Below are 22490 nucleotides of genomic sequence, written 5' to 3'. Positions count from 1 at the left end.
AACCCTTTTTTGGCTAACACACACACACACACACACACACACACACACACACAGTTGTGAGCTCCACCAACCAAAACAGCAAGATTTCAAGCCTGGGACTCGACCCAAGCTCCAAAAGTAAGCCTGCTACATGTATATTCAAAGTTATTAAAGTGTAAAGTTGCACAAAGGACGTTATAAGCACCCAATATATATATTTTTTTTTTCTGTTTTTTTGCACCGGTCCTGGAAGCACTGTAATACCAGGTCAATGCATGGAGTGGATGGAGCACGCTCCGGTTCCACCACCCAATACCAAAAAGAATCTGCTCAATATAGACCTCCTATGGAGGACATATCAGAGACAATTACCCTGGGGAGCTCGCCTACGTGGTCACGCTGCTTCCCCTGCCAGGTAAGTGGTCATGGTGGAATAAGCCACTATATATACATATTGCCAAACTTTACCACTTGGGCTGAAAATTCGAATGCGTCTGCATGTCTGCCTCTCGCTCCCAAGCCACAGTCCCCTTCCCCCTTCCCCCTATCCCCCCAGCCCTGCTGCTGTCCCTCCTGGCCCACAGTACCCTGCCTCCTGCCGGGGTGTGTGGGGACCTCCCTTCCCCAGGCTCCAAACCCCCCACATACAACCACAGTCCACCACACCTTCATAAAATCCCTCCCCACAAATACAAAGTACCTACATAATTCTGCATACTTTTGAGTTTTTCTGTGCATAATTCTGCATTTTTAGCTATGTAATTAAAATTTCGATTAATTGTGAATATTTTTTTAATCATGCAACTAATTGCAATAATTTTTTCTAACTGTTTGACAGTCCTAATTTCTATATATCAAGCAGCGGCAGAATCTAGCAAGGGCATTTTCAGCTCAAGTGGTAACATTTGGCAAAGTTACCGTATTTTTCGGACCATAAGACACACTTTTTTCCCCCCAAAAGTGGGGGGAAAACGAGGGTGCGTCTTATGGTCCGAAGGTGTGTGTCCCGGGGAGACGGGGCGGAGCTTGCCCGTGGAGGCGGCAGAGCCCGAGCGGGACACCCGCCGCTTGTTTACACCGGAAGCCGGCGCCCGTGCCGGTGGCCAGGAGCCGGCAATAAAAATGGCCGGCCACCGGCACACATAGTCTCTCCTGCCATAAAAACTGGGTGCGTCTTATGGTCAGGTGCGTCTTATGGTCTGAAAAATACGGTATAAGCAATTAAAAACACAGTTTTATAATGAAAAGTGGGGCTAGCATCCGCATCTATATTAAAGGTTATAGGGGCTTCATATATATATATATATATATATATATATATATATATATATATATATATGCACACAATGTAACGGACTTGAGGAGGGAGTTGCAATCCTGAGCAAAAAATTGCAGGTGCCTACAGTTCTGCTCTGGATCAAACACCCTATTTCTGTCCTCCCAAACTATTAAGCCAGGAAAAGGATTTAAATATTTCTGGGTGTTTGGTGAGGTGAGTATCATGCTGTAATTTTGCTTTTGATAACAACTTTCTAGGCCTTCCAGGAAACTGAAGTTTGTTTGATGGTTGAAAGTTCATTTCGGTAACATAGACTGTTTAAATTTCTTTGTGTATGTGCACGTATATATGTGTGTGTAGAAAGTGAATGAGGTTAAATTATAATTCATGCTCTGCCACTCTTACAACATCTTAAGCCATGAAGTTTCAAATGGATTTATTGATACTTTGAAAAATATGTAAAAATAAATAATCAGCTGTCACTCTTCATATGTGTGCTCTGTTTGCTTTAACATTCTTATGTCAGATTCTATAAACTCCGGGGAGAGTCTGTGTGTGCTGTGTACGACTTGGCAGCTTTAATGACACACATTAACACTTCTGGCAAAAAATGTTTTGAAAACCCTGATATAACAAATCCTTTGGATTTTTTGCAATAAAGTGGTTCAAGGTGGCGTACTCCATGGAAAACACGTTTTCCAGGGTGCTACACAAACAGCTGTGGGCCAGCCTGCTTGTGCTGGCTATAAAACTCCATGGTGAAACCATCTTTCAGTAGTATGGAAGTTAATACAGTAAGTCAATTTAAACTGTCCACATATGTAGCTATAGTTTTTCAAAGCAGTACATTTACTTCACACATTTTTAATTTGGGAATATTATTTTCTGGACGTCTTTTTCCTGTCTCTTTCTCTCTCTCTCTCTCTCTGTCTCTCTGTCAAAGAAGTAAAAAGCCTACGAAGATTTATAGTTCTTTTAACCTACGAAGATTTATAGTTGTGCCTTAAATTCCAAAACTGCTTTTGTGTAAAACTGTATTTTGAAAAAGTGTGTAAAATGCCATTAGAAACAGTAGGGTTGCTCTGGTTCATTATTTGGGCCTAGAATTTATGCACAAGCCAGTGGCCACATCTACACAAGACACTGACTACACAGTGGTTACTGCATAGTCATTTACTACTTTCATACACAAGTACTAAATGACTATGCAGTAACCAGCATTACTGCATTAGTGTCCCCGAATGGCTTTTTGGTGACTCTGCCTGTGCAGTAGCTCATTTCTACTGCGTAGTAGCATTGCCTCACACTTTGTGCCACGCGATGCTACTGCACAGTAGTAATGAGCTACTGTGCAGTCAGCATCTCATGTAAACACAGCCAGTTAAACCAAAGAGTTCAGAATTGACTCCTGGCTACTAGCGCTAAATTCTCTTGTTGGGGTAGATTTCTTCTCCTGATTATCTGGGGCTGATATATGGCAGCAAAATCAGTTTGAATTGCAGTTTCCCTGCAAGTTAAAAGAAACTGCCTTGCAAATACATTACGGAAAAATAATTTTGCAATATGACACTGGGATAGTTCCAAAAATGTCATTGATTGGGAAACAGTTCACAATTGTCCCAGTTCAGGGGTTTACTCATATAGGCTAGGGACAGAAATTACACATAAACTGGTATAAGTGATCAGAAAGTGGTTCAAACTTGTAACACAACTGAAGTTCAGTGCACATAAACCACTTTCAAAATGCCTGAAACTAGTTTAAGATAAATCTGGATGGATGTAGTACCAGACTTAGCTGATTTGGGTTAAATCGGTTTATTGAACTTCTGTCCCAGATCCCTTCCAGATTCAAGTTAACTCACAGTCCTCCAACATCCCAGGATGCTTTGCATCTCCCCCACAACCCCCTTCACCCCACCACCCACCCTCACAGGGTGGGCAGGCTAGCCTTAGCTGAAACTGTCTCCTCCAGCTGAGCAGGGAGGCATGTTCTAGTGCCCCCCAGCTTCTAGCATAAGCCACTGCAGGCATGTGGCTGCATTTACAGAATCAATAATGAATGCCTGTTTGCTTGCTTATCAGTTCAATCTATACAGCCTAGACTAACCTGCAAAGATTGGAACAATTCAGGCTCAGGCTTTTTGATTGTCTGTACTTAGACATGCTACCAAGGGGCTTAAAAGGAAAGATCTCCTTTTAGGCCTGGTAGTGATGCCAGAAAGACATCAGAAGGCGATAGTGAGTACCCAGCCCAGCATGCCTCACACATATTCATGCCTCTGCCTTTCACACAGGCTTCCTGTAAGGCAGCAGAATTTATACACACACACATGCACAGAACCCCATGCCCTCCAACCTGGCTGGCACAGAGATCTCCACAAAGGCAACATAATTTCCATCCTGCCCATGAAACAGCAACTGAGATTGACTGACTCTGATCCCTATGGCCATTGTGGTGCCTCGTTTACTAAGCCTTACCATGCTACCCATAGCATATGTGCTACAGGTAGCCACCTCTGTCTTAGTAGGACCACATGAAACAAATCTGGCTGGTTCTATAGACAAACCTCCGCACTGTTAAAACCACCACCTCATCATGAAATTCAACGTTTCAAAGACTGAATGGGAGGTTAAATGCTTTTCTCCCAAGGCATCTGATCCTCCTAATCACAGCTGAAGCACCTAAGCAAAGCAGAGTGAAGAAAGTTTGTGCTGCCTCACTTCACACCTTACCCACTGTGTGACTAGAGAACTTAACTCTCCAGGTTTTGTCAGTATGGTGCCAAACACTAAATCCACTGTAAACCTAACACATATTTAAAAGAAAATCTGCATTAATTACCGACAAGATTTTTTTCTGTTCCTTATGAAAAAGTTTGCTGCTTATTATCTTCCTGTAGAGCTTGGCATTTAATATAATTGTGGGATTTTTTTTTAAAAAAATGTTTGTTTGTTTCCAATAACATCTCAGCCACAATTACTTAATAAATTATAAATCATGATGTAGTTTTTATGTAAATACAGTTTTGTGTTCAAGCACAGGATTAATGTTTGTGTATGCAAATGAACAAAGGATATACTCAAAAGAGGTCATGGTTCAAATAATTTCAAACTTTAAAACATTTTACTATGTTAATGGCTGAATACTACGTTGTTCTCTTTTTTCTTAACAATTAATAACTTGTTTTAAATGCACCTGTTGCCAATACCTAATTTCTGTTTAGTGCAGATTCATGGAAAATATGGTCATGTGTCACCGTATAGTTCCTGCTTGATGTTGCATATAATTCTTATAATATTCTGAATGGCATGTGCTAATTATTTAGTACAATAGCTCATCTTATGGAGCTGTAAGACTGTAAAAGAAGGGTGGTAATTACTTAGAATGGGAATGTCTAGTTTTTTTTGTTAAAACCAAAGTGTGGGAGGCAAAAATTAAAAAAATTAAATTAAATTAAATGAAAGAGAAATAAGTAGCTGCCTCAGAACACCAAAAGGGTTAATGTTTTGAAAAATGTCTTCTTTATAAAACTGGATCTAAGGCTTCCAAAGCAGATGCTGTAGCTTAGTGAAATATGCAGGAGTTATTACATATATGTCCAGATTCTGTTTTTCTACTGTTTTCCATTTGAAGGGTGAAATCCTGCCCAATGAAATCAAGAGCAAAACTCCCCCTCCCCCAGGGTTTCCCACCAGGGATTCTCCCCAAGCCCCTTAAGGATCTTGATGAGACCATTGTTATAATGGAAGAGCTTGATTACTTTGCTTTTGTCCTATCCACAAAACCATTCTGCTTTGTGCTGTTTTTCATATGCCATGTTTTCCAAAGCAGGTACTTAACTGAATGTGCCCCGTTTGTCTGGGCTGAGCTACCATCTAAAGAGCATGAGAAAATCATACAAAATTGTGACAAGGTTCAGAGCAAGAGGGTCAGCGTGAAGCATTTTTTTTAAATTGCTAGATTTAAGAAACGGTGAATAGCATCTAATTTCCATTAGAATGGTTGTTTGTGTTGTCACAGCTTAGCCAATATTGTCTCATTGTTTCCTTGTGCTTCCGTCTGTCTGTTTCCATCTGTTGTCTTATACTTAGATTGTAAACTCTCTGAAGCAGGAATAGTCTTTTTGGTCTGTATTTGTGCAGCACCCAGCACAATGGGGTTCTGCACCATCACTGGGACTCTTAGGGTTTGTCTGTACCTCAGCATCAGAGTTCCCTGTCATGCTGCTATTAAATGGATCCTGCCCATTTTTTCCCATGCCACAAACATCAGCCCTGGAAATCAGACAGTGAAGACACCCCACACTTGCCCTTGGTGTCCCAACCTATAGCATGCTGGAAACACAAGTTCTGAGTGTAGTCCTGGGCCATGTCCAAAACAGCCTCACTGCCTTGTGTCTGAGGTTAACGTGTGAGAAGTGGAAGCGGCGTGTGGGGCTTTTCCCCCCTGAGTGGTGTGACTCTACTCTGCTCCCAGAGTGTAGACATGTCCTTTGGCACTCAAGTAAACAGGAACAACAATAAAGCTAGGTACAGACATTTGGGGAGGTTGGGGGGAGGTTAGATTCTGTTAAAAATAGCCACCCAATGTAATTTAGTTCACTCGGGTGCAGACCTTACACTTAGGTCATTAGTTAAGTCAATCTAATTGAGAACTATAAAGAAGTTCAGGAAAGTTAGATCAGTCTAAATATGGCCGACCTGATCTAAGTTAATTGTACCTTGGAGGTAGTCTAACTTAGGTCAGGTCCAGCAAGACTGATCTAATTGAACTTCTGTACATTTTCCATAACAGCCTGGGGCTGGGAAAACCCAGCCTCTGGCCTCAATCCTGGGGCTGTGCTTTTACTATCCCACCAGCTCTTGCCCCACTCCTAGATGGACAGACCCCCTTGCAGACCAGCCATGCCCTCCCCACCCCTGAGTTCACCAAACCCCACAATCCTGCAAGCCACTTGGGGTTCCAATTTTACCAACATTCCCCAATGCCAGGAGCTGAGGAAATAAGTTGGGGTAAGGAGAGGGGTGGGCAGGATGAGGGGGGGTTGTTCATCTGGGAGTTGGGGGGACCAGAGGGGCTAAAAATAGCCCCTAGCCCTGGGGGAAGAGACTCCCCATATCTTCCCACTCCCACCCCCCTGGAGCTGCCATCTCCTGCCCCAGGATCCACCTGTTCCTCTCCCACAATTTACTTCGTCAGGATTCTGGGACTGGTGGATTCCAGTAAAACTGGACCTGGGAATGGTTTTCAGGATCAGGACCAATTTGGTGGTAGCAGGGAGGCTTGGTGGATACCAGGGGTTTGGTGGGATCAGAGCACCTTCCTTCTAGCACCCCTGATACTGCCAAACACTCTCAGACTCCAGCAACCCTGCTGTGGACCCTGCTAGCCCCCCTGATCTCCCACCCTCCCCATTGATCCCACAAGCCCCCTGATCCCTCCAGGCCCCCTTCACTAGCTCCCCTATCCCAATTTACCTTACAGCAGGTGGCCATTTTTAACTCAATCTAACCTCCCCCTAACCTCCCCAAATGTCTGTATGTACCTTATATTAATAATGAGCAGGATATTACTTTTACAAAGTATGAAGGAAAAAATTGAATGTTTGCATCAGAAAAAAAGAGGCAATCAAAGAAAGTTTTGAAATAGATATGAAATTACAGACTAGTATCCCAATAAAGTAATAGAGAACAACAAAAAGTCCTTCTATAGATACATAGGGATAAAGAAAAAAACAGGCTTCATTGTGGGACCCCTACTGAATTCTCAGGGCCAGCCCACAGCCCACAGTCAAAAAGCAGAACTCCTAAATACCTACTTCACATCAGAATTCCTTAAATTAAATGGGGACTGTTCACCTGACCAGAAGGCCAGGGGATATGGGAAAGACAAAAGACTACATGAAATCAGTCCCGAACAGGTGGGGGATCTCCTACACACTTGGACGTTTTCAAGTCTGCTGAGCTAGATGACGTTTATTCAAGAGTCCGAAAAGAACTGGCTGAGATTTTAGCAGAGCCACTGGCAAAGTTGTTCAAAGTGTCATGGAACTTGGGAGTGGTCCCTAATGACTCAAAGAGCGGCAACATGGTGCCCATCTTCAAGAAAGGGAAGAGGGATAACCTGCAAACTACAGACCAGTCAGTCTGACTTTGGTACTGGGTAAAATTTTTGAGAAATATGTTAAGGAGCCCATCAATTACAAGCTGGTAACTGACAGGATGTTAAGAAGTAACCAGCATGGCTTTGTCAAGGGTAAATCATGCCTGACAAACCTGGTGGCCTTCTATGACCAGGAAAATAAACGTCTGGATGAGGGCACAAGGTTGATGTCATTTACTTAGACTTCAGTAAAGCCTTTGATTCTGTGTCCCATAAGATTCTCTCAGCCAAACTGGGTAATGGGTTGGACCAGTCTACAGTGAGGTGGGTGGACAGCTGGCTTAGAGGCCAATCCCTGAGACTTGTAATTGATGGGATGGCCTCATCTTGGAGGGCCATCTCCAGTAGTGTCCCCTAGGAATCAATCCTTGGACCCATGCTCTTTAACTTATTTATTAATTACCTGGATGAGGGGGTGGAAAGCTCAATGATTAAGTTTGTGAATGATACCAAACTGTGGGGAAACACGAACACCTCAAAGGATAGGGTAAAGATTGAGGACAACCTTGACAGACTGGATTTATGGTCTGAATGGAATCAGATGAGGTTTAACAGGGAGAAGTGCAGGGTTCTTCACCTAGGTAAGAAGAACCTTCACTATAACTACACAATGGGTGGTGGTCAACTGGCTGGCACAGCATCTGAACAGGACCTGGGGGTTATGATAGACTGGAAGATGAATGTGAGCCAACAATGTGATGAGGTTGCCAGAAGGGCAAATAGAGTCTAGCATGTATCAGACTATATGTAGCCAATAGATCCAGGATGGTGCTCTTCTCTTTCTATTTGGAGCTGGTGAAGCCACAGATGGAGGTTCTGGACAATGGAATGTCCATTTCTGGGCACTGCACATCAAGAAGGTTGTAGATAAGTTGGAGAGGGTACAAAAAAGAGACACCCGTATGATCAGAGGCATGGAGGATAGGCCCTATAAGGAAAGACTCTGGGAACTGGGCCTGTTCAGTCTGAGTAAGAGAAGGCTGAAAGGTGACTTGATAGCTGCCTACAAGTACATCAGGGGTAAGCATCAAGATCTAGGGAAGCAACTCTTCAGGAAGGACAAAGACAAGGGAGGACAAGGACCAATGGGCATAAACTCATAGAAGGTAAATTCAGACTCAACATAAGAAAAAACTTTCTCTGAAAAGGTCACGAGTATCTGGAACACACTCTCAACAGAGGTGGTGCAGTCACCATCCTTGGAGGAGTTCAAGATGAGACTGGACAAGTACCTTGTTGAGCTTGTCTGAGCCCAATAACATTCTGCCCATGGCAGGGGACTGAACTTGATGATCTTACAGGTCCCTTTCAGTCCTTCTATTCTATGATTCTATGAGATGCACACTGATGTACAGGCTGGTAAGGACATGGCTGGTTTTGCCTCCTGGTATGACATGGGTCATGTTCCTTGTTGAAAGAACCTCTGAGCATCTATTAAACAATTTCTTCTTTATTATTACAGTGGCAGGTCATTGGTAATGACCTCTTCTCCCCAGTTTTTACTTAAGGCATATGGGAAAGTGTTTTGGTGTATACAGTTGAGCCCCTTATCTACCTTATTTCTTACGACCTATTTTCATCACCTAACCCAGATATTTTACACAAAAGGGAGAATATGTCCTTGCCAGATGCTTTGATTCAACAAAGCAATACAAACAGAATGTGAGAAGCAAGGGTTTCTTAGGGTGACATTTTTTATCGGGCCAACTTTGTAATTGGCATAAAGTTAAACAAGCTTTCAAATACAAGATATTCTTCCTTGGGTAAGCATTTGGTCAGGAAGAATGTCTTGCTTGCACAAGCTTGTCTAACTATCCCAGTTACATAGTTGGTCCAATAGAAGATATCACCCTACAATATCTTTGCCTCTTGTATAATTTCTGAACTATCAGGGCTACAACATTACTCTTACAATACAAAAATAAACCATGCCACAGAAATGTGTAAAGCCCAAGAACGAGCACAGCCAAGAAAAGAGTTTCAGAGATACTATCCAATATTACCATTGTTCCACATACAGGATTTAAAAAAAAATAGAGAGGGGGGATGCAATATAAATGGAAAAGACTGAAAACCTAGAATGGACTGACTTAAACCTTTATGGTGCTTATACACATGCATCGAGTCTTCTTCGATGCTCTGTAATTACAGCGCACTGGAGCACACGTGAGTAATTGATTAATGTCATGTGTATCAGCATCCCCATGCTGAAAAACAGCAATGGGGGTGCTTTAACTAAAGCTCGCTCAACAAGCCTTAGTTAAAGTGCCCACCATTTTTCAGCATGGGGACACTGATACACATGATGCTCTGGGCACTTTAATTAGAACAGTTCTCAGAGCCACTCTAATTGAAGCACTCCCCTCACTCCTCTACCCTCCAGGGGCATGTGTATAAATGCCCTTAGAGCCCAACCCTTTAAGGAGCTGAGTATTGCAATCCTCTGTGGATATAAACAGACATCACCAAATGAAGAGAATCAGCTGTGGTGAGATGTGTCCTGTTACAGATGAAAAACTTTATTGGGCAAAACACAAATCACCCCTTGTCCCACATCAGGCATGAGCCCAAGCTTGTGGGACAATGGGTGATGTGTTTACTGCTTAGAGAGACACACATCAGAGATTCTCTGGGGTAGAGAAACTGGAAAAACCCAGGGTTTTCTGCTTGTAGAGGCAGGCCCTTGACAATATCTAGAGCGCGTCCCTGTAAGCAGGGAAAGCAGGGATTTTCTTCTCACAGAAATGTGCCCTGGGCAATCTCTGGGGTGTGACTCTGTAAGCAAACCCTGATTTTCCCTGCTTACAGAGACGTGCCCCAAGGAATCTGCAAGGTGTTTCTCTGTCAGTGGGGAAAGCCATGGTGCCCAGTGATGCACCCTAGAGATTCCCTGGAGCATGTCTCTATAAAAGGGAAAACCTGAACAGGAGCTTCCAGGGCTTTAAGGGCCTGATCCTGCATGGGAATTCCTGGGGCACACCATATCAGGCCCCTCAAGCCCCAGGACCACCTGCCTGGGGCAGCTGGAGAGTGTGGAGAGCTCTGGACTGCCCATACAATCCACCACAATCAAGTGGCAGAAACTATTACCACCTTTGTTGTAGCAATACATTTTGGACATGTGTGGTGCAACATCAGGCATGGGCATCTGTTTGCTTGGTCTTTGTGCCGCTGTAAAAATTTTTATGGAGTCACAAAGCCGGTACCTGTTTCCACCCTGGCGTTCAACAAAAGTTGAGAGCACTTGAATCCTGAATATTGAAATTGAGAACTGGTGATCAAAACAAATGATCAAGAGATAATCTGAAAAGCCATGAACAAAAGTGAACATTATGGATCTGAGTCTGCCAACACATGCTCCTGGGCACAGTGCTTGTTGTCACAAGTACTCTCCAGTAGGATTCCTTGCAGTAATATACGTTGGCAATAAATATGAAAACCTGAGGACAGTGCAAGATTTCCCAAAACCAGAAAAGGGGAAGATCTCCACAGTATATATTGAAGGAATTAGGAGGACAATGAAAGACATATAAATGCTCATTTAAATGTAGTATAAATATTCTTCAGAAAGATCCCCAGTCATCTTTTCACTCTACTTGTGCCATCAAGTTTGATAAGTGCCAATATGAAGGGAACGTGAATCTTCTGTCTCCATATGCAGAAAGGAATTTAAAGCTATTTTCAGAAATGCAATTTAAAATTTGTACTTCCACCAGAAAGCTGACCACCATAGTTACATTTACCTAGCTGGGATAACACCAGCAATGTCATGTAACATACAAGCACAATGAAGCCAGGCTTTTTATATACTGAGTATTAGGTACAGACACATGTTGCAAAGTAAATGAAAGTGAGGAAAAACTGCTTTTAATAATTTCAGATAATAAATACATTTCCAGAAAACTGCAATCTGCCATGAACATTTGTGAAAAGAAAGAAAGGAAATCCATTGAAAAAAATTATTCACTTGGCTCTACTGATAACTCTTACAAGGTGGCATTTTTAAATTTAGAAATGGCCCACGGAGAGGTGAAAAGGTCAGTGCTTCACTTGAAAATGATTGGATTTATTTAGCTCAAACTGCACTTATCCACTTTGAGGTAGGAACTATCTTAGAAAGTTTCAGCCCAAGAGGAAGTTTTAAGAACTCCTGCAATTAAGGTTACAGTAAATTCTATTTTTAACATATACCTACAATGAGTATGACCCTTCTCAACTAAGTAAACAGCAAATATACCACTGATTTGAACTTGAAACAAATCCAATACTTATATAATGCCTTATCTTTTGTACTGTATTTATTTTTATCTATAACAGATCATTCCAGTCAGTGACAATTAGGCTGCAATTCTATTTGTCCTTGTGCACCTAGATGGCTGTTCTCTAGCTGCAGGGCATTTTTGGCCCTGTGTCTGCACTGTCACGGGCACATCAGCTGCTTATGCACAGTTGGTGACACAATAGTCAGATGCATACACACATATCTGACCCTAAGTCCAGCAAAAAGCAAGGAAGACCCTCCCATGTTTTAGCCCCAGTACTTGAGTGCTTAGGGAATTCACCCAGGAAGGGGGAAACATAGGTTCTATGCCCCACTTTCCCACAAGGTTCTGAACCTGCACTTCTCTGACTTCCTAGAACAGTGGTCTAACCATTTATTATAGGTTAGGCATCATCTAGGACTAGGTCCTCTCCAGCACACCTTTTGAAAATGAGCTACTGCCAGGAAGCTGGATGCACATATGGGCCCAGAACAGTTGCAGAAATATCACGACACTCCTGACAAAATTTCAAAAGACAGTAATACTGCACTCTAGTCTCTCAGGCCTCTGGATCACATTGCCTCCTGCATATATGTCAACCTGTTTTGCAAAGTACAGAAAACTGCTTCTAATGTTTTCCTGCTTTATATGCCAAAAATATAAATAGGGTTGGGTTTCCTTGTTTTTTTTAAGGCATCTAAACTATCAGGCTTAGTTCCAAGTAGCCTTAGTATTTACAAGAATGCCAAAGTAATGTCTACATTATTTTCAGATTAAGAAAAGAACCCTGAGAAAAAAATTATTGTTGGAATGTAACAAGTTGCCTAATCACAAAAATATTTATTTTTGTCTTCAGAACACATACTAGTGCTTCCCATAATTAACAAATGAGATTAAATGTTAACCAGTTTAAATCTGTCAAAATATTTTAATGAGGGGGGCAGATCTTCTGTTTTGTTAAGTATCACTATTTACTTTATTAGGTAATAATAACCTTACCTTTCGTCTGCAATAGTTAATAGTAAATGGTTCGAGCTTGCCAAAGAGCAAATAAATCATTACACTAAATACAGGTTGTCAGGCTAGTTTAGTACCTTGTACACTCCATTTTGCTTAGATAAATGGCTTAGAATGGAACTTATTGTCTATGCTATTTTCTAGAAAGATTCTGACTTTTTTTTTCTTTTGTTGTGTGCGACTCCGTATCAGATTATATAAAAAGGTATTCACATGTCACACTGGGTGTATCTAGATTTAGCCTTCTATGCTTGTTTGTTTGGGGCAACTTCGTAAGTTTACAAATATGATGCAAACTGGAGACAACCCAAAGAACTAATCTAAAGGGAGGATTCTGAATTTTTGGTAAATAAATCACTATGATCATGTAAAACTCGAGCTGACTGAATGCTACAGAAACGAGGTTCAGACACATTCCTTAGGCCCTGGGCTCTGAGGCCATGGCATGTTTACTATAATTAACCTTTGCATTGTTGTGGAAAAGGAGCAGACAAGTGGTGTATAATCCCACACCAGTGGGATCACACCCGTGGGCAACTGGTGTACTCCTGAGTCTGGGGGGGCACCTGCAAACACCACTGGCAGCGGCAGCAGCGGGGACAGAGCTGGCAAGCTCCAGTAGACACTGACGGCGGCAGAGGCAGAGCTGGCAAGCATTCAGAAATGCCACCAGCAGCGGGTCAGGGGGGCACGTCGAGCACCCGCAGATGCCACTGACAGCATCAGCAGCGGAGACGACCCTGTTGGGAGGGGCACGTACCCCCCCCCCATGTTCCCCTCCCAGTCACATATGATCACACCCATTGTAAAGTTACCATGGGAACAACAAGAAGTAATGTGTAAATTACCCTGGTGAGAGTGTCATGTGTCTAGCTTATTCCAGAGTAGGCATTTGACCATGTCTTTCCCATTTATTATTCAGGAGCAGCCAGATTTCCACAGAAGCTCAACTCTCAGAGAGGCCCCAGTGTGTACACTAAGAGCACACTGGTTGCTGATCTCCTTTGAAAAATCTGATTCCTCCTTTGAGTACTGAGCCCATGGGCGACCCTCACTCCTTTGCAGAAGAATGGTGTCAGACCCATACCTCTCTGAAACCCCTCCAAAGCCTTGCTTGTGCGTGTTTGCACTAATACGCTGTTTGTTCTCATGGATATTTGAAGAATGGCTGCTCTTTGTAAAACTAGTCATATTTGTCATTTATGGACAACAGCATTTGCACAGGAGCAGAAGTTTATTAACTCACTATTCACTGTTCATCATTCCATAGTTTCCTGCTTTAAAACCTTCAGCCATCCAATTGCAGAGAAGAAATATGGCAAACAGTTACACACCACTAACAGCACACAGCTGAAAATAAACCCACCTCACAAACAACCCTATAGTTTGCCTGAACTTTTTTGTCAAATACGTGAGACAGTGGGCATGGCAGCAGAAAGCAGGATTGGATTTTTAAAGATTTTCAAACAAAAACAGTTTTAATGAACTGGATAATTTTCTCATCCTAAAATGCAAAGAGCTCTACTCAAAACTGAACTCTTTCCCCCTCTCACTGTCTTAGGGATTGGAATATACTTTGTTTCCCAAGTAATATGGCATTTTCTCTTTGTAAGGTACAAACATATACCTTACCATGTATGGGGGTTACTTTAGTTCAGCAACTCCAGTTATGGAAGCTGCAATGTTAAGACATTACCTTGACTGGCTCAAAGGTTACATACAATCAAAAAGCCCAAGGCTGAATTGATTTCATTTTTTCATGTTAGCTTTGATTCAGGAAATGTAGCCACATGCCTGCAGTGGCTCAAGCCAGAAGCTGGAGGGTGCTAGAGAACAGCTCTCTGTCATATAGCCAGCACAGGCTGTGTGTTCACTTCCTCTTCCTGTTGCTCCCAAGGGATTTGCAAGCCAGTCTCTGAGATTTGAAGTCCAGACTCACAGTACCAGGACTCTGCAGGGTTGCTCATGACTTCCTCTTCCTGCTTCTAGGCACCTGTGGGATGTGTAGTCCACAGTTGCAGACAGCATCAAGCAAGCAGGGAAGGGCAGCTCTGTACTTGGTGGAAGAATAGTTTAATACCCTCCCTGGCCTCAGACCCCAGCAGGGGTTTGCCTGGGGGCGGGGGGGCAGTGAACCAGCCCTCACGGCTACGGCTAGGGAACAGAGGGGTGGGGCTAGCCCTGTTCTCTGGAGCAGACAGCACAGCCCAGACCAGGGCTGCAAAGCATGCTGGGGGACTCTGATTTAATTTGAACCAGGAAGGGGTCTGGGACTGAAGTTTCATAAACCAGTTTGACCCAAATCAGTTAAGTCTGATACTACATTCAACCAGGTTTATCTTAAACCAGTTTCAGCCATTTTGAACTGGTTTATGTGCACTAATCTTTTATTCCATTAAAGGTTTAAACCAGTTTCTGATCACTCAGTCTGGTCTATGTGTAACTTCTGTCCCTAACCAGAAAGTGGAGGCCAGCTTGCCTCTACAAAGACATCCATGTTCCATCCTGTAATCAGCCCACCTCCAACCAAGAAAATGTTAGTGCCATATTTATTTCTAGAGCTCCAGTACCACTTGGTGTGGGATGCAAGCACCTTCATGATGACTGAGAGCTCTATATGGCAAAACAAGCCTAAGAAAGGAAGCCATCTCCCACCTTCATCACAGCCGTGGCAGGATCATTTTAGAAATTACAGGAAACTGCACCAAGAGTCACCAGCCATGAAGATCAATCCCCTTTGCTTTCCACCCTACCTAATACAGCATATCATATGGGTGCATATGAAAGCAAGAAGACTGAAGGCTGTATATTAGGTACTGCATTCATATAACCCCTTTGCATGGCTATGCAGGAGCCTCCAGTTTGCTTAAAGCAGCCACAAGCCTCACTGAACAGTATAAAATCCAGGGTGCAAACAGCTGCGATTCAGCACAGTACTGGATACCAGCCCACAGATATACACATTAGATGAAGCCAGCCTTTCCTCAACAGCTCTAATTTTCCTTTCCATTTCCTCTAGTTTCGTGTTCTCCAAGGTGCACAGGTTTTACAAATTCTTTAAGAATTCTCTTTGTGTCGTAGCAATTTGGTAAATTCCTCTTTAAGACAATCCAACCTGTTCTGTTTTTCAGGGTGGGTTTTTTTTGTGCTTTCTTTTAAAGACATCTTAATTAGTCTAATCCTGACTGGTCTCTTTCCAATGTTCCTGTTGGCACAGTAGGATTTCAATTAACATTCTGCTTTAGTTCTGCAAATGCCCCTGCTCAGACTTTTTTTTTAAATGTGCTATTTTGGATGCCATCTCTCTCCTCTTTTCTTTCTCTAAAATTGTTCAGTTTCTAAAAGGTTTTCAGAGGCAGAGATTCTTCTGCCAATTTGAGCTCTTGGAGTTTATCAAACAATAGAACATTTTTTTTTTAACATTAGGGTGATATTCATTACCTGTTCTGACCATATCACCCACCCCTTTGAATCTTTTCCGGTTTTACAGCAGCAAATTCAGGCTCCTTGCCATCTGATCCAAAGCTCTTCCCAACTTTGCCTTTCTTTATTCATCTGGTCTTTTGTCTCCTGGTGTATACTCCTCAACTCATCCACTCCACCAGCCAAAATAATTGTCTCCTTTTTTGGGGAGCATCTCACACAAACATCTCTTCCCTGCCTCTCACACACAGGATACCCTACCCAAACTGAGCCACAAGGTGATTACCCTCCCTCTTTTGAAATTTTTCCTTACAGTCTACCTCTGATGCAACTTCTGTAAGAAATCAGCTAATTAATGTGATTTCATTGAAGAGCGGATGAAACCACTGACATTTACTTCACAGTAATCCCAAACCCTTCTTGTGTGTGTGCACAAATATTTTAAACTACACTAAAGAAGAGCAGCCCCAAAGGGACCTCAGTATGGCTTGAATCACAAAAGACATAGGCTCCACTCTTGGTTCTGCTGCTCACTTGCTTTTTGACCTTGGAAGAGTCACTTCCCTTCTCTTCACTCTCTCAGCTTTTGTCTGCCTTACCCAGACTGGAAGCAGGGACTGTGGGTATGTCTACACTAGCCACTGAGTTACAGTGAAAGATACCTGACTAGCTTTTTAAAAAAGCTAACTCATGCACTGGAAGCAGTCTAGCTACAGTAGCATGGCTCCTTGTAAATCAATTTGTTCTTCTGTGTGTACTAACTACAATTAATGATGCCCTGATCTCTAGGTACAACAAAAAAATGTTTGATAGTATCCCTCTCCCCCATCCTTCCCAGATCCTTTAATGCTAGATGTTAAACCCTTTGCAGTGGGGACCTTGCTCATACAGAGCCAACAACAATAGGGCCACAATCAAGGTATCCTGATACTATCATACTAAACTATTAAATAATCAGCAGTTGTCAGGATAGTATTGTACTCTCTTTAACCCCTGAAAACAAATCACACATATCCAGCTGCTGAAAAAAGCACACAGCTTTCTCACTTAACCATTCTTACTTAGCCTAAGAATTAATCTTTTAGTGCCTTCTGGCATTGATTAGTTTGGTAGACCCTTGGTAATATTCCTTCTGAGTGGTTATGGCAGAGAAGTAGGATTGAGGGCCCTTGGGTTGTATGCTCGGTCCTGTCCCTGACTCTGCATAAGGCTTGTGCAGATCACTAGGGGCCTGACTCTGTTTTTTAGGTTGCTTATCCCTTCCGAAGGTGAGATCTCCACATGCCTTCATTTACCTCAGAGTAAAATGGGTATAATAGTTCTTTTGTTCACAAGAATGGTGTAGAAGATTCCAGCAATGAGAGAAATGAGGATGAAAATCACGGTTGCAGTGACAAAGTAAGATTCTCCCTAAAAAAATGTAGACCGTCCAGAGAAGAGTTGTCACTAAGCAGAATTGCCTCAACTTGAAACGACAGGTCCAGATGGGAAACAGGAGGGGGTGGATGAAACTTTTCAGACATTTCTACAGCACATGGCTAAGCAAACAGTGACTGATGAAACAAGGTTCACTTTCATTCATATCACAGGAATCCAGTGCTGTGCATACTCTGTAGGATATAATATCAAACAGTTCTGCTTCCAAGATTCACTATGGGTTCTAGAATATGGGAAATAATTCTTTTCCCTGTGTTATGACATCTTCCACTCCACACCGTTTTCTAAGTCTGGGCAAAATTGCCCTCCACATGGCACAGAGTGACGGCCTCAGCCATGAATCACACAGATCCCATAGGAGGCCAGAACCACTCATGCAGGGACCCTGTGCCTCTGACACCTGCTCATGAGCCCCAAAGCTCCTCTGTTTTTTCTTACTGCCGCCTCTGTTCCTTCAGAGTCTGACTCTAGTTTAGCCAAATTACAGAAGATGATGCTGGCTGCCTCAAGGCTTTCTACCACCACAAAGGGGCTCAGCCAGATTGACAGCATATCATCAGCCCCACGCCACTTTCCCAATGTTGATGTGGGAACAAGGGATGCCTTACTGATGTGACCTTCATCCAGTGAAGACCCCACAAACCTGCATTCTTCCTCACAGATCCCAGGGCTGACAAGCGCAGTCCAGAGCATCTAAGGGACGGGGAGTTGCTCATAAAGAGGCACTGGAACCATCTTGTCGATGCTTGCGTGTGGCCTTGCATGCAGAACTTCCTCTGTACAAGGATCAAGTGAGCACAAACTATCAGAAGCAGCACACGATTGCAAAATGACTAGTGATTTAGCACTGTGGCCTCTTCCTAATGAGTTAGAGAATCTGGCTATGATGGAAGTTAGTTAACTGTGCCCTCACTTAAGCTAAAGGAAACAGTACATGAAATGAGGTGTTTACCCATTTTATATTTTGAGCACGCAAACCTATACATGCCTTTTTTTTAAATTAAATTAATGGTTCTAGCAGGTAGGGGAGGTACATGTAACTAGTAATGGTAAGGAAGAGAAGTGTGTGGGATCTTCCTTTGAGTATAATTCTTACGTACATTAAATGAGATGAACAAAAGAGAAATTAAACATAATACTATGCCACGGTACTGTGACATAAGTGTCAACTTAGACTTTCAAATACAATTATAACAGTCTTCTAATAATTATATAGGTGGCAAACAAGGCTCTAGGGCAAACATATGTGGCAAGAAATGACTAATGGCATTCTGCAGAAAGGCAGCCAAGTTTGACCTCCCTATGCTTCATATTGTGGGAGGGTCAAAACAGTATAAAGGTTAAGAGTAGTTAATGTTAAACACTGACCCATCCCTCCCCAATCTTTTCCATATTCATAGCAAATTATCATCCATATTCATGCAACAAGATAAGTACCTACAATATACAGAGGTTTAAAAAAAAGAGATTTTTGCTTCTTTGCAGCTATATTTGGTGCCATGACACCAGCTCCTAGGACACGGATCAGGACGTAAATTAGGGTCTCTGTAGGCCTGGGGTTCATGGGTTAGCAGGAAACATGTAGCAATTTCTTCATGATACTGACTTACCGTAAATGTGTATTTGACAGCTCAAAACCTGCAGTCAGATCCGCCCAGGCCCGAACAGAGACTCACTGACTTTAGCTGAAATGCAGGCATGCACTGATTCAATGTAAATGCATATTTGGGGGCTCGACCCAGTACTCCTCATACAGCACTCACATGAACAATAAGGAGTTTCAGCTGTGGGATATCTTTGCAAGCAGGCCCTACGGACAGAGACTAGACTCTCGTGAGTACCATCCAAGTAAAACCTAGCTCCACACAAGTTGGGGAGTTGGGGATGGTCCTGCTTTGAGCAGGGGGTGGACTAGATGACCGTCTGAGGTCCCTTCCAACCCGCATTTTCTATGGTTCTAAGTCCTCACTGCAGGGCTGGGGTACTACTGATACTTGCACAGCAAACTATCTATAAACTTATTTTATATATACATGGCAATGAAAATGGTGAGGGGGCTGGGGAACATGGCTTATGAGGAGAAGCTGAGGGAAGTGGGCTTATTTAGTCTAGAGAAGAGAAGACTGAGAGGGGATTTAATAGCAGCCTCCAACTACCTGAAGCAGGGTTCGAAAGAGGATGGAGCTGAACTGTTCTCAGTGGTGGCAGATGACAGAACAAGGAGCAGTGGTCTCAGGTTGCAGCAGGGGAAGTTTAGGTTAGATACTAGGAAAAATGTTCTCACTAGGAGGGTAGCAAAACACTGAAACAGGTTACCCAGCAACAGTGTGGACTCTTTATCCTCCGAGGTTTTTAAGACCTGGCTAGACAAAGCCTTGGCTGAGATGATCTAGTTGGGGATGGCGCTGCTTTGAGCAGAGTGTTAGACTAAATCAGTGTTTCCCAACTGGTGTGCCACAGCATCTTGGACTGGAGCCTCACCCCCCACCTGCTGCTGCTGCAGGCAGCCAGACGGACAGGGGGCATGGCTCCAGCCAGTGATTCAAATGCCATGCCACCCGCTTCCTACCGCTTGCTACCCCTCCTCCCTGCTCCGCAGTGTTCAGCTGCTTGCAAACCCTCCCCCCGCCATGCTTGGCTGGTATGCCGTGGGGTGGGAGAGGCCATGTAAGTGTGCCATGGGGTGAAAAAGGTTGGGGAATGCTGGACTAGATGACCTCCTGAGGTCTTTTCCAACCCCAGTGGTCTATGGCTCTATTGGTTTTCCTCTTCTGGCACTCTACTTTTTTCCTCGCCTCCGTCGGCCCGGTTTGGTGGGAAAGACGGGTGCTCAGAACATTGCAAAGATCCAGACTCCATTTACCCTTCATGTCTTTTCCCTCCAATAGCTAAAAACATTTGTTCCTTTTCTGCTTCTCATTCTTTCATCTGGTTTGGCGAGTCTACCTTTCTCTTTTCTTTCCTTTTTTTTTAGTTTTTTTCTTTAATTGAGTACTAACCTTTACCTAGTTTTTATTCTTCCACTGGTGTCTCACTTTTTTTAACCGAACACCAAGAATCTGAGTAGTCCCGGAGACCCTGTCTACCTCTATACCCCGTTCAGTGCCTTCATCATGTGCCAAATTAACTGGTTTTCACTGCAAACTGAGATTTTTGTAAAAATTGTTTTGTTTGCCCTGCTGACTAAAATAATATTGAAACAGAAAATCAATCAAAATAATAAATACATGCGTGCCACTAAAAGGACAGCTTTATATATGCCAGTCTCTTTTTTTCCACCCAAAAGTCACGGTCTTTCTTCCCATTCCTCCGAGCGCCCCACCTTCCCGGGTGCGTCTCAGCAGGACTGATGGCTGTTTTCGTCCCCCCCGGACCCCCCTCGCGATGAGCGTAATGGGGACACAGAAGCAAGGGAGGCTGGATGGGCGCACCTAATAGCTTCCCGTTGTGTTATCCCGGCCTGACTTATACAGCACTTCTGCAAGTGGGAAGCAGGGGCTGGATCCTTCCAGGGTTTCCTCCCCCAGCAGGGCTGGAGGGTTTCGCGGGGAGCAGCGCCTCAGGGTGCCCGTGTGACGCCCGCCCCGGGTCAGCTCGGCCCCCGGGGGCAGCCCCCAGGGCCGTGCGGGCGGGGTCCTTGCATGGGAGAGCGGGGGCTGCCCCCGCCGCTTGCGCCCAAGGGAGACCCGAGCCCCTTCCCGGCTTGGCTGCAGCCCGCTTCGCGGCCCCCGGCGCAGGGTTGGGGTCAGGGCTGCGGTGCAGCAGGGATTCAGCGCCCCCCCCCCACACACACACACACAGCCGGGGACCTTCCTCCGTTTGCCATGTCGTCGCCCCCCCGGGTTTCTTTGCCTTTCGCAAAGGCAGAGCGGCCCCCGGTGCCGCGCCCGCCCGGCCGGCAAAGCCGTCCTGCCCGCGGGCAGACGCGCGCCGCCGTCCCTGCGCCACACGCTAAAGAAATGCGGCCACACTGAGCCCACGGCGCAGCCCACTTACCTCGGGGCCGGTAGAAAGTTTCGCAGACGACAGATTTTAGTAACTAGGCAAGTGGCTCCCATTTCCTTCGCACAAGCACTATCTTTGCTGGCACTGACTGCTCAAGGGAGGGAGAGGGAGAGGGAACAGGAGTCCGTGCTGCTGAAGTAGCTGGTCCTGGACACACTTAATCCAGTTTACACAACAGCAGAACGGCTTTCAAGTTACTGGTCTAGATCAAAATCAGTTCTCTCGTTTTACTCTTTAGAGGTTTCTTGCTTTTGTTTCCGTAGGGTGCAAGTAAACATTGCTAAAAAGGTGATGCTATCCAGGGGGGGTTGTTTCATTTTCATTTTCTTTTTTTCTGCATTTGACGTTTATTCAAGCAAGGTAAGTGAGAGAATTACCCGACGGTACTGCAACTGATATATATATGTTAGAGAAAATCACTGGGGAGTGGGACACACACACACCACACAAGAGGCATTTATAAGCTACTGACTGCTTTCAAATCAAACACACATTTGAGAATTTATTATCTAGCTTTGTGTTTGGACAGCAAAAGTAAAGCATAGTATAATGAGGCCAGGCTATGCAGCATGGGCTAATTCTTTAACTGTCCATCTTTCTGATCACATTTAAAATTTACATGAAGTAGAAAAAACTGAAATGGAACCGATCCTAATATAGATGCAACTGAAATGTGCACTACGCCGAGTCTTACTCTTTCCCCAGCTGAGGATCGGGCTCCTTCTTTTGATATTATGCTGTAGTGTTTGAGTCTTCATCTCTGGAAAGACAAATATTGGAACTGCAGGGATGTTTCAAATCAGGACTGAGCCCTACTGATGTATGGCATAGATAAGCCTATTCAGCAATTGACCACACTGTGTATTTCTAGTTACCTCTCACTGTATCCAGAGGTAGATATATGGAGTAACTTGCCACTAAAGAT

General features: G+C 43.8%; 1 pseudogene; it reads right to left on the bottom strand.

The window, feature by feature from the left end:
- Positions 1-209: 209 nt before the first annotated feature.
- LOC149872187 (U2 spliceosomal RNA) lies at positions 210-364 on the bottom strand (annotated as a pseudogene).
- Positions 365-22490: the final 22126 nt, after the last annotated feature.

The sequence above is a fragment of the Crocodylus siamensis genome, chromosome 2 (genome assembly GCF_052110815.1).
Source record: "Crocodylus siamensis isolate JL-2025a chromosome 2, ASM5211081v1, whole genome shotgun sequence".
NCBI lineage: Eukaryota > Metazoa > Chordata > Crocodylia > Crocodylidae > Crocodylus > Crocodylus siamensis.
The sequence above is the reverse complement of the archived record's forward strand: the minus strand, read 5'-3'. Positions and strand labels throughout refer to the sequence as shown.